Source organism: Engystomops pustulosus, chromosome 1, assembly GCF_040894005.1.
Source record: "Engystomops pustulosus chromosome 1, aEngPut4.maternal, whole genome shotgun sequence".
NCBI classification, from domain to species: domain Eukaryota; kingdom Metazoa; phylum Chordata; class Amphibia; order Anura; family Leptodactylidae; genus Engystomops; species Engystomops pustulosus.
In genome coordinates, this window is record NC_092411.1 from 196,515,014 (window position 1) to 196,525,928 (window position 10,915).

General features: G+C 37.9%; 1 long non-coding RNA gene across 1 annotated transcript; it reads right to left on the minus strand.

Moving 5' to 3' along the window:
- Positions 1-233: 233 nt before the first annotated feature.
- On the minus strand, positions 234-10,017 carry LOC140070679 (uncharacterized). The gene is made up of 3 exons (XR_011848972.1): positions 7,296-10,017; positions 1,428-1,543; positions 234-841 (listed from the first exon to the last, which is right to left on the minus strand). It is a non-coding gene; the product is annotated as an uncharacterized lncRNA (long non-coding RNA).
- Between the last annotated feature and the right edge of the window lie 898 nt (positions 10,018-10,915).

Consider the following 10,915-nt stretch of genomic DNA (forward strand, 5'->3'; position numbering starts at 1 on the left):
TTACAGGATCACATTTTCCAAACAGCGTGTGTTCTTTGTAAAAGAGAAGCTATTGCCAGACATGAGAATTGTTTCCAAATTCTACAGGTGTTTTTGCTCTGCTTACTTCTCGATAACATATACTGAACATGTGCCATGAACTTACAAGATGAGGATGGGGCCCATACAAACATAAAACATAACCCCTTCTTGCCCTTCAATAGCACATCATAGTAGAGAATAGAGTCTTTCCATCAAAATAACTTAAAGAGAACTTGTCATGCAAATTAACCCACCCAAAATAAAGACTTCATTAAAAACTGTTTAAAAGTATTGCCTTATCCCATTAAGGACATCTATCACCATATTACTGGTGATAGAGTATCCTACTTAGACTGCTTGTTCGGTATAGAGGATGTTTTTTAGACATTTTCTTGCATCTTTATTAACGAAATACAGTAGTATTGCAGTATATAGTATTAGGAATTAGGCCCTTCAGGGTTAAAGTACCCTAGAGGGTCTGAAATAATGGTAAAAAAAAAGTTAAAAATCTCAAAAAAGTTTAAATCACCCCCTTTCCCTAGAACACATATCAAAATAAATAAACAGTTAAAATCATAAACATTATAATGGCAGTGGATGAGAATCGTCGCTCTCCTATTCACTGCTCCAGCTCCAGATCTTGTGTTCACAGGGGCGCTGGTGGACTCGACCTTGGCCACCGGCCAGTTGCGTTGCAGCACAGGAGACAGCGCTGACTGATTTCCTGTCTGTGATAGTGGTGTTTCCTAGAATCCATTTCAGAGTTTACGGCAAGTCTGCTCTACTCTAGTTTCTGCAGAACTTACGATGACATCACTTCCTGTAATGTAAGAGAACTGTTCACGTGACCTGAGCAACCAATCCTGTCCCTTCAGCAGGTATTTATTGGACCCTGCCCTTTCCTTCAATGCCTGAGGGTCAAGTACCTTTAGACTTGCCTGTAGTGCTCTGCTGATTTACTTTTTAAGCTGTATTGCCTCTTTCCCTGTACCTGTACTGCTGTACCTGTGCTCTCTTCAGTGCCTCTCTCTGGTAATGGGTTTGGAGGGCAGCTCTGCAGAGAGTTTCACAGTGGACATGCTTCTCTATCTACTGACTGGTATCCAAAACAAGCCCTCTCACCCACCAGGGGTTTATGTACTCCCTTGGTCAGGTGGTAGCACTTCTCCAATCAGCTTCCAGTTTGCTTTACAAGAACATAATTGAACAATATCATTATATGTTGTTAACTCTTGCCTTACCAGGCAGTGGCTACAGCTGCAATTGCTAAGTTGTCCAGTACTTAGAGACCTCCTAGAGAGGTGATCAGTCTCCTAACAGCTCCTGACATGGAGAGGGCACTATTCGCAACTACCACTTTGCCTATTCATTGGCAGGGGTGTTGTATAATCTTATATGCAACTCACCTGATATGAGTCCATCACACTACCTGAGTCCAATGAAGCTCTGCATATCCATGAGTTACGTGCACTGTTCTGCCTCCTTGTTCTTAATTGACAGGTCTCAAGGCTATGATATTCTTCTGCATGGAACATTGAAAAATAGCACATTGGGCAATTAAAGTCAAGTGACCAGAGTGACATAATCTCAGGTACTCTTACATCTGCAATATTTAACCCATGTATGTATCTGATCACATAAAATCACAGCAGCCTTTATGGAGGATGGGGAGGAGGGGAAGTCCAAGGAGGCTGCTATGATTTCATGTGATTAGATATATGCATGTTGTACAGATTGCTAATGTTAGGATGCTAAACAACCTGTGATGATGTCACCCTGGTCACATGACATGCTGAGAAGAGGAATGGGACATGAGGCCAAGTAGATAGGAGTGGCTGGTGGAGCTGGACAAGTCTTCTCTGATGCCAGGGAATATAATATAAAATTGACTTATGTGGATGCAAGGGAAACAATTTTTATTTAAAAGAAGGATATCAGTTAGGTTCTGATAAAGTCCTATCAACTAATATGTGGTGACATGTTCTCTTTCACTAATACAAAATTGTGTATCCAAAAAGGTGCCAAAACTAGAACTCCTAAATAGGCTGGGCCTAATTTTCTGGCTCTAATTTCTTAGTAGTTCAGAAAGCAATCTCCATCAGGTCAAATCAGCTTAGACCACGCCTGGCCTGGCTGCTAAAGTAGACAAGCACTTTATGTAGTCAAATTTCAGTCATCAAATAATGGGTGTGTTGTTTGCAGGTTGAGTTTAATTTTTTAATGGCACCATTTTAAGTTACATAAAAGTAATTAACTTGTATTCCTAGTTAATTAGGTGGAAATTGGAGAATAAAATTCAATTCTAAGGCTTTTTTATTGTATGAAATTGATGGTGTTCCCAAGGCAAACATGATAACTTTATTGTCCAAGTCAGTATAATAATATAGATATCAAATTTGTATAGTTTTTTTTAATGTCTTTTGTATGATGAAAACATTCCATGAATTTGTCTATCAAATGTTTAAAATAGTGGTGAACATGTATGAGCAAAATGGAGCTAAATATTTAATACTGCTGAAAATCTAGAAATGAATTAGCTTCTTTTGATATATAGATTTAAAAAAAAACTACTATGAGTATGAAAAGAACTACATAGTGTTCCGGGAGGACACCATCAAGATTTCTGAAGAAACAAAGAGTTCCTGAATTGGCACCCACAGTGCCCAGACCTCAAGCCAATGTAAGAGTTCCTGAGAGCCGGGTGACATCAACAGCTCTCAGAAGCTGTAGAATGGAAGGGAGTGGATTACATAACACGCAGGAGGCATGCATAATTGACATCAGCAAAAGCCATGGGTGACATGCCAGCAGCATCCTGCCTTAACTAGCATATTTAAACACATTTTTGCAGAATTTACAAAGTTTAATGACTAAACAGATAATATCTTTGCTTTAAATTGTGGTTTCCAAGTGGTAGATTTCCTTTAAACCTTCATTTGTGCTCTGATTCACTTTTGTCTCAACTACTATTATTCTTCTACATAGTATCCTATGCATTCTTTATGCAACAGCCAGCTTTTTAATGCACACCCTATATGGTTAATCCTGTCAAAATGTAATGTAAACTAATCACCCTCATCACCAAAGCTCTCCAAAGTGCTGCCATTCCTTTCCTCTCTCTACTTATCTCCAACTATCGCCCCTCCCCATTCTTTTGGATAAGCCAATTATTTAAGATTGGTCTCTCCTTTAATCTGAGTTTCCCACTCATGTATCCAGGACTTCTCCCAAGTTTCACCGATTCTCTGGAATACCCTACCCAGTGCTACCAGACTAACACACAAGTTTCTAAGTTCGAACATGCCCTGAAAACCCATTTCTTCAGGTAGACCAATCACATTCTCTAACTGCCTGCCACTTTAATTCTCTTTAACCCCTTCTCACACCTTAACGTAATCGTACGTCATGGGATGCGGGTCGTTTACGCACCTTAACGTACAATTTCATAATGGTGATTGCCTGGGCTCGGAAGCTGTGGGAGCTTGGTGGGTGACTCCAAATCCAGGCCTCCATTAGTTAATAAATTTGATTTCCTGTGATGATTTTTTTGTTGTCAGCACATTCATTATTTGAGTGTTCCCTTTATTTTTTACTTTTATGGTAAGGCAAACGGCCAGCAAAAAAAAGATAAAAACCATAAACCAGAATTAATGATTTTCTTAATCCCTCAAAGAAAGACTTAAAATCTCATCAATCAGCTATTGAATCCTCCTAAACGATGTGTCTGAAGAGTGGATCTCATCTCGCAAAAAATAAGACCCCATATGTCCAAATAAAAAAAAAAGTATGCAAATCTGCTCCGAATGGTACTCTATTCCATTCTATGCCTGTCTGTGTGCCCATTCACCATATCAACATACTCGGGAGAAATTGGATATCAAACTTTGTGGAGCATTTCATCATTTAATCCTTTCCGAATGGTTAATTTTTAGCCAAAATGAATGTATTGTCTTAAAAGAATACAGTTTGTAAATTCTACCTCTATTTTGTTTCAAGCCCTGTGAAACACCTAAAGGGTTAACAAACTTTTTTGTTGAGGGGTTTAGTTTCTATAATGGGCTAATTTACTGGGTCTTACTATTATTTAGGTCTCTCTATGCCTTCTATGAGCTATTTTGGTTAATTCGAACTAAATTCTATTCTATTTTTCCTAGAATTTAATATTAAATTGAAGCTGTACAAATCCCTGTACAGTGAACACCACCTAGAGGTGGTTGCTTACACTTTCCATCTTATATGACATGCCTCTTTAGTAAATTTACTCTGGTTGTGGATGGACTGGCAGTAATACTACTACAGCTGACACCTGCTGGTAGAAAAAAATCCCATAACAGCCAGTTAAACACTAAGATGCTACAAAAGGTTTCAGAGATAGACTACCGTCCTTTCTCAATTTTACATATAAGCAAACACAAAACATAATTACTATTACACAAGTGTCTGACCTATTAAAATACAAAAAAAATTATACTGCTTATTGGGAGGTGATTAAATGTGTAATTTAAGTCGTATATATCCAAAATTGTACCAATATAAAGTACAACTTGCCCTAACAGTAGGTTGTTATTGTTTTTACAAAAAAAAACAATTCAGGCTCACCTTAAACTTTCCTTCCATTTTTTAAAAACTCAATTTAGTAATTTTAATGGATCCTTTAAAAATACTTCTACTGCACAGAAAAAGCCCTGACACAAATGAAAATAACATGGGAAAAATATTAAATTCTAGCTCAAGAAACTACCAGGAATATTTGTCAGGCTAGAGGGATATTTCTTTTGTTTTAAAACTCCCATATTTTTATGGTCGTAGTGTTAAAGGTAATCTACCATTTGATTTCATGCATTATGAAGCAAACATACCTTGAGAATGCTGTAGCTACACCGATGCAGAATTATATCTTGTTTAATCCTCGTGGTTTTGCTGAAAAAACAATTATAACATTCTGGACCTTGGGAAAGCTGGGTTACCTCAGCCTGCCGTTGATAAACACATTACACAGTTTTTTGAACAGCCTAGACAGGAATAATCAACCTGAGCTGAATGACACATACACAGCAGCTGGAGCAGTGATTGATTACTTCTGCATCTCAGGGATAACACTATTATTACATAATTCTCTGGTGCAGTGCATAACTAATGTGACAGGAAAACCGCTGAGCCCAGGCAAAGAAGTGGTAGCTTCATTATCATAATTTTATAATTGTTTTTTTCAGCAAAACCACTCAGCACAGGGATTAACCAAGATATGTGTCTCCATCATTGTAGCTACACCATTCTTAAGGTATGTTTGGTTCATAATGCATGGTAGATTTTCTTTAGTGTCCTAAATGCAACTGCCTTCAAACAATAAGGCTGCACATGTGCTAAAAGTGAGACAGTTGGTGCCTCTCTGATAGGAGGTAACAGGTGGGTCCTCAAGACACTCCATTAGGATTGGTAACTTCATATAGAGATTTATCTTTAAAAACTCCATAAGCAGCAGCCTCTTTATAGATTGGTCAAAAAAGTGGGCAGTGTCTGGAGAAACAATATGATTGGCTATTCTGTTTTTTTGAACTACAATTCAATATTTCATAGTCCGTAGGCTTAATGCTGATTGGTTTAGGCGTCCGGGTCCATAATTCTGATTGGATGCTAGTTTATGTTTTAACATTAAGAATCCCATAGAGAGTTGGTATCTTTCCGATTGGTTGAAAAAAAAACTGTGTCCAGTTTAACACTTTAAGGACCTGGCCCTTTTTTGTTTTTTCATTTTCATTTTTCACTCCCCACAATCAAAAATCTATAACTTTTTTTTTTTACATGTAAAGAGCTCTGTGACAGCTTGTTTTCTGTGTAACAGATTGCACTTCATAGTGATGGCATCTATTCTTCCATGCCGTTTACTGGGAAGCAGGAAAAAAATTCCAAATGCTGTGAAATTGGTGAAAAAACACATTTGTGGCTCGGATTTTACAGCTTTCACTGTGCGCCCCAAATGACATGTCCACTTTATTCTTTGGGTCGGTGCGATCAAGGGGATAAAAATTTTGTAAAGGTTTTATAATGTTTTCATACATTTACAAAAATCAAAACCTCCCGTACAAAAATGTTTTTTTTAGATTAGACAAGATAGGGTCTGTAGGTTTGTTCTTAAGTTGAGTTTGTATCTAAGTCGGAACTGTATATTTTATCATTGTAATCCCAACCAGAACTTTTTTGGTCTCTGTGACAATTGGATTTTAAAAATGTTGGGTTGTCATAAGAATCAATATTAACACTAAAGCTTCATTACAGACACCTGTGATAATTGTTACAGCTGATCATTGTAGCCTAGGACTAAAGTACAATAAATTACCAATATCCAGGAGGTCCGTTTGTAACTATGGGTCGTATGTAAGTCGAGTGTTCTTAAGTAGGGGACCGCCTGTATATTGTACTACTACTGAATGGCAGTATATGGGTATTTTTATCCTCATATATTAGATACGCAAAGAGCACATAGAAATGAACGGGTTAAATCTAGACAGCCTTCTGGAAGAAGCCTTTGGAAGACCCAAGGCTGTCATGGCAACCGATCGCCGCTCCCCGATGACGTAGATTAAGTTTTAAGCCACCGGCAATGTGCGGTTAACACCTGCGTTCAGTACCACCGATCACGGGTGTACTTACTGGCTATAGAGAGAGCCCTGTCCATGCACCCGCAGCCGACCCGTGACGTGCTATTACGTCACGGGTCGTTAAGAGGTTAAAGAGAAGAGATTGGCTCCTTTATGTTAGGAGGTAGGACAATAACTTTTACTGGGTTTTTACAACTCTATAACAAACAGATTCAAGGATGAATAAATATATTCTTATAATTTCTTATCCTATTATTTAACAGTTGTTAAAAGGGGCTGGCCACTTAACCTCATGTTTTTGTAATGTGTGTGTATGTGTGTGGGGGCAGGATATTAGGTCATTTACTAACATACATCTATTAATACTTGTGCTCTGCTTTTTTGATCTGTAAAGTGATGCCTCCTGTCTTTTACCTCACCACCCAGACATTCCTGTCCATAATATGGTCGGAGATGGAGGGTCATGTGATCTCTGTAGCACTTGTTCATGGATGATTAGAGATCACATGACCCTCCATCTGCTCTCTAAGCAGACACATTATGATCCAACTAGTTCTGTGAGCCGAGTTAATTTACCTTCTGAACATTGTACTAGTACCTGACACATAGAAAGATGAGACAGATCAGAGATGATGAGATGCCTAATACACACAATGAGTCAGCTCTCCTACATACCTGCTATTCCACAACACACTAGATCAGCTGTGCCTCCCCAGATAAATCTGTTTGTGGCTTGTAGCCATCTTCTTGCTGCCGGCAGGAACGCAGCGTCTGTGAGCTCAGTCCTGGACGCACTGTTTCCCTGCTGCAAAGTAGAGGAGATGAGGGGCAATTTTTGCATACTTAAAATTTCACAATATTTTATATGTTGATTGGAACTTTAAACTAGCTGTAGATCCCGGTGCTGCCCAGGAGAGAAAATAACTGCTCTTGGCTATAACAAAATAGAATGGGTTAACAAAATGTATTTTATAAGTATCTATATCTCTCTCTGATTGTCTCAGTGTCTTTCTCCATCTCTTTCATTGTCTGTCTCTTTCAGTGCCAGTCAGTGACTGTCTCTTTCAGTGATTTTCTATGTCATTTTGTCTATGGGGAGATTTATTAGAAGTGTCTGAGAGCAGAACTTTTTGCACAGCTGTTTATAAAATTTAGCTAATCTCTGATTGGTTTCCATGGGCAACTGGAACAGTTTTTCCCCAGACACTTCTGCTAAATCTCCTCTATTTCTGCATCCCTATCCATATTACCTCACACATAAGCTTTATTATACTCATTGCCTATAGTAACCAATCAGAGCTCATATTAATGACCTGTGGCAGAATACCAACCAATCACGGTCAGTTTCTAACTGCCACAGCAGCAGCATACATACACTGGGGTTTATATATTATATTAAAAAAAGGAGGAATAAGAGTAACAGCACAGATTTATAGGAAAATATTCTCCAGAAAGGTTTCATAATTAAGATTATTTTCCAAACCATTTGTAAAAAAACATCCAGATAACATAGTTTTTTATTCTTATGCTCTGTATTTTTTTGTAAAGGAAGATAATGGCTGGAAATGCTGGAGCTCTGATTCCAGTACTGGATTACCTTTTAACACTTGTCAAGGTTTCATATGATGTCCTGTCTTTGAAAGGCACAAATCAACAGAGATTCTAATCTTTTAGAGATCAGCAATTTGAATACTCTTATTCACATCAAAGACGTCAAACAACAATGTGGAAATGTAACACTCATTACAAAGAAGCAATGATTAGGGTTTAAGGTAGATGAAAGTCTTGGTTTGGAAAATAGGGATTTTCATTTTACTGAAACGTGACCCTGGTGCTGGCACAAACAACAAAGAGATTGAACTGTATCTCCTATATTTAGCTGAAAGAGACTCACTTTCTGTTACACACTGCAAGGTCTGATGCTCTTAATTAGCCGCGTTGCAAGTTATGGAGACTTAGCGGAAGGTATTACATTTTTCTTAGACCTTTTCTAAGTATTTTACAAGGAAGTAATTACGAAAATGATTGAACTTTATCCATGGTGAAGAAATCTGGAATTATTTTGGTGCTGTTCATTTAGAGCTGAGCACTTTTTGTTTTAATAATCTATAATAAGCTAATATAAAGTGAAGATAAAGACTTTAACCCTATTGTATACTGTATAGTATTACTTGCTTGAGCAAACCAATCTACATGCATGATACAGTAGCATTAAAGTTAATGTGATTTGGAAAAAGTAATGTAGATGCATTTTTTTCCGTACAGAAACTGTTGCTCACTGTGGAAAATAAAATAGTGATCATGCTACCTTTCTTGTGTGTCCTCATGGAATTTTTGGTGTGTTTTTTTACATTGAAGTCTATCAGAGAGTGTCAGTTTTATCTTTTTGAAAACTAATAAAATACAATAACAAAAATAGTGAATACAAATACAAAAAGACTAAAAGCAGTGTTCCCATTTGAGAACATAGATATTATTGATAGTATTATGAAAAATTAAACAATGTTCCAATGGAGTTTCTGTATCAATTGCATCTAGATCTCTGCTTGCTTCTATAAGAAGCTTCTATGTTCAATTCTTGCAAATAAAAAAAACGGTCCCTTGTTATGTGATGTCACACAGGTGCACTGCTCATTATGACACCCTGCTCTGATTACTCTCTGTGATATAATGAGCCAGGCACCTGTGTGACATCACATGACCATGGACTGATTTGTATCCACTGGAAGTAAACATAGAGGGGGTGCATTTATCCCACACTGGCACTCATGCACTGATGTATGAAGTAAGCCTTGCCGGATAGATCAAGAGGCTTAGGCCTTTTGATGTAACATTTGGCTTGTATGGAAAGGTTGGTACAAAAAGGCCTATTCTTCCTGGAAAGAACATGGCAGCATAGCTAAGGTTTGCAAGGTTGTTTCTGAACAAACCTCAAGACTTGGATTGTTTTCAGGCCTTGTCTATTCAAAGGACATTACGAATATGTCTGCCCATATTGCAAAGCGCCATATTTATAAGAAAACTGAAAAACACCAAATAGCAGCAAAAGTACATCAATATGGTGGTGAAGGTATGATTTCAGGGCAACTTGAGAACGATCATGAACTCCTTTGTATACTAAAGTATTCTTTGATACAACAGGACAATGATACTATTTGCAAATCTACAGAATGCCTAGAAAAAACTGCCATATGTTAGCCCAATTGCAATGTCGTGGTGGGAGCTTAAGAATATCAGAAATAATATTAAGAAATAAATGCCCACAAAACTAAATGAAGTAATGCAATGTTGTAAAGAATAGTGGCCAAAATTCCAGGAAACTATAAGGCCCCTTCCACACTAGCGTTGCATTTCACGTCAGGGTGCAATGCGTGAAAAACTGACGTTTTTGTTCCATTTTTCCTTGGAGTCATTAGCATGTTTGCGTTTTTCACGCGCGTGTTGTTCGAGTTTTTTTGCGTTTTCGGTGCATTTTTCACGTGCGTTTTTTAAGTCAATTTGACATTTTCAAAGGGACCATGGTTCGGGAATAAAATGTTTTATTTAATTGAAAAAGAACGTCTTCTGATAAGATAGCAGATGTATGCAAACATCTACAATCTTTTCTTCACTGTTCCGCCCGTATATTATCTCCCGACAAGTTAGCAGATGTGAAGAACAGTGAAGAATAGAATAAAAACAGTGAACACAGGATCATTTAAGTGAAAAACACAGTGCAGAACACAGTGAAGAATAGATTACAGATGTTCGGCACATCTGCTTACTTGTTGGGAGATACGCGCGGAACGGTGCGAACAAAATAGCATGTGAAGAACAATATATATGTGTGAAGAACACATTGCAGATGTATGGAAACATCTGCAATGTGTTCTTTACACACATATATATTGTTCTTCACATGCTATTTTGTTTGCACCGTTCCGCGCGTATCTCCCAACAAGTAAGCAGATGTGCCGAACATCTGTAATCTATTCTTCACTGTGTTTTTCACTTAAATGATCCTGTGTTCACTGTTTTTATTCTATTCTTCACTGTTTTTTAAATTAAATGCGCAATCTCGAGCAGGGGAATTATTCATGTCACCGAGCAACCCATCCATTTAAAACGCATTGCACTTGCAATGCTTGCGAGTGCAATGCATTTTTGATGCGTCTCCATAGACTTGAATGGGGCAGGAATAACGCGCGTGAAACGCAAAAGTAGAGCATGCTGCGATTTTGATAAGCGTCAAAACAAACGCAAGCACGCACGTGCAAAACAACGCAAATGAGGAAAGGCCCATTGGAAACAATGGG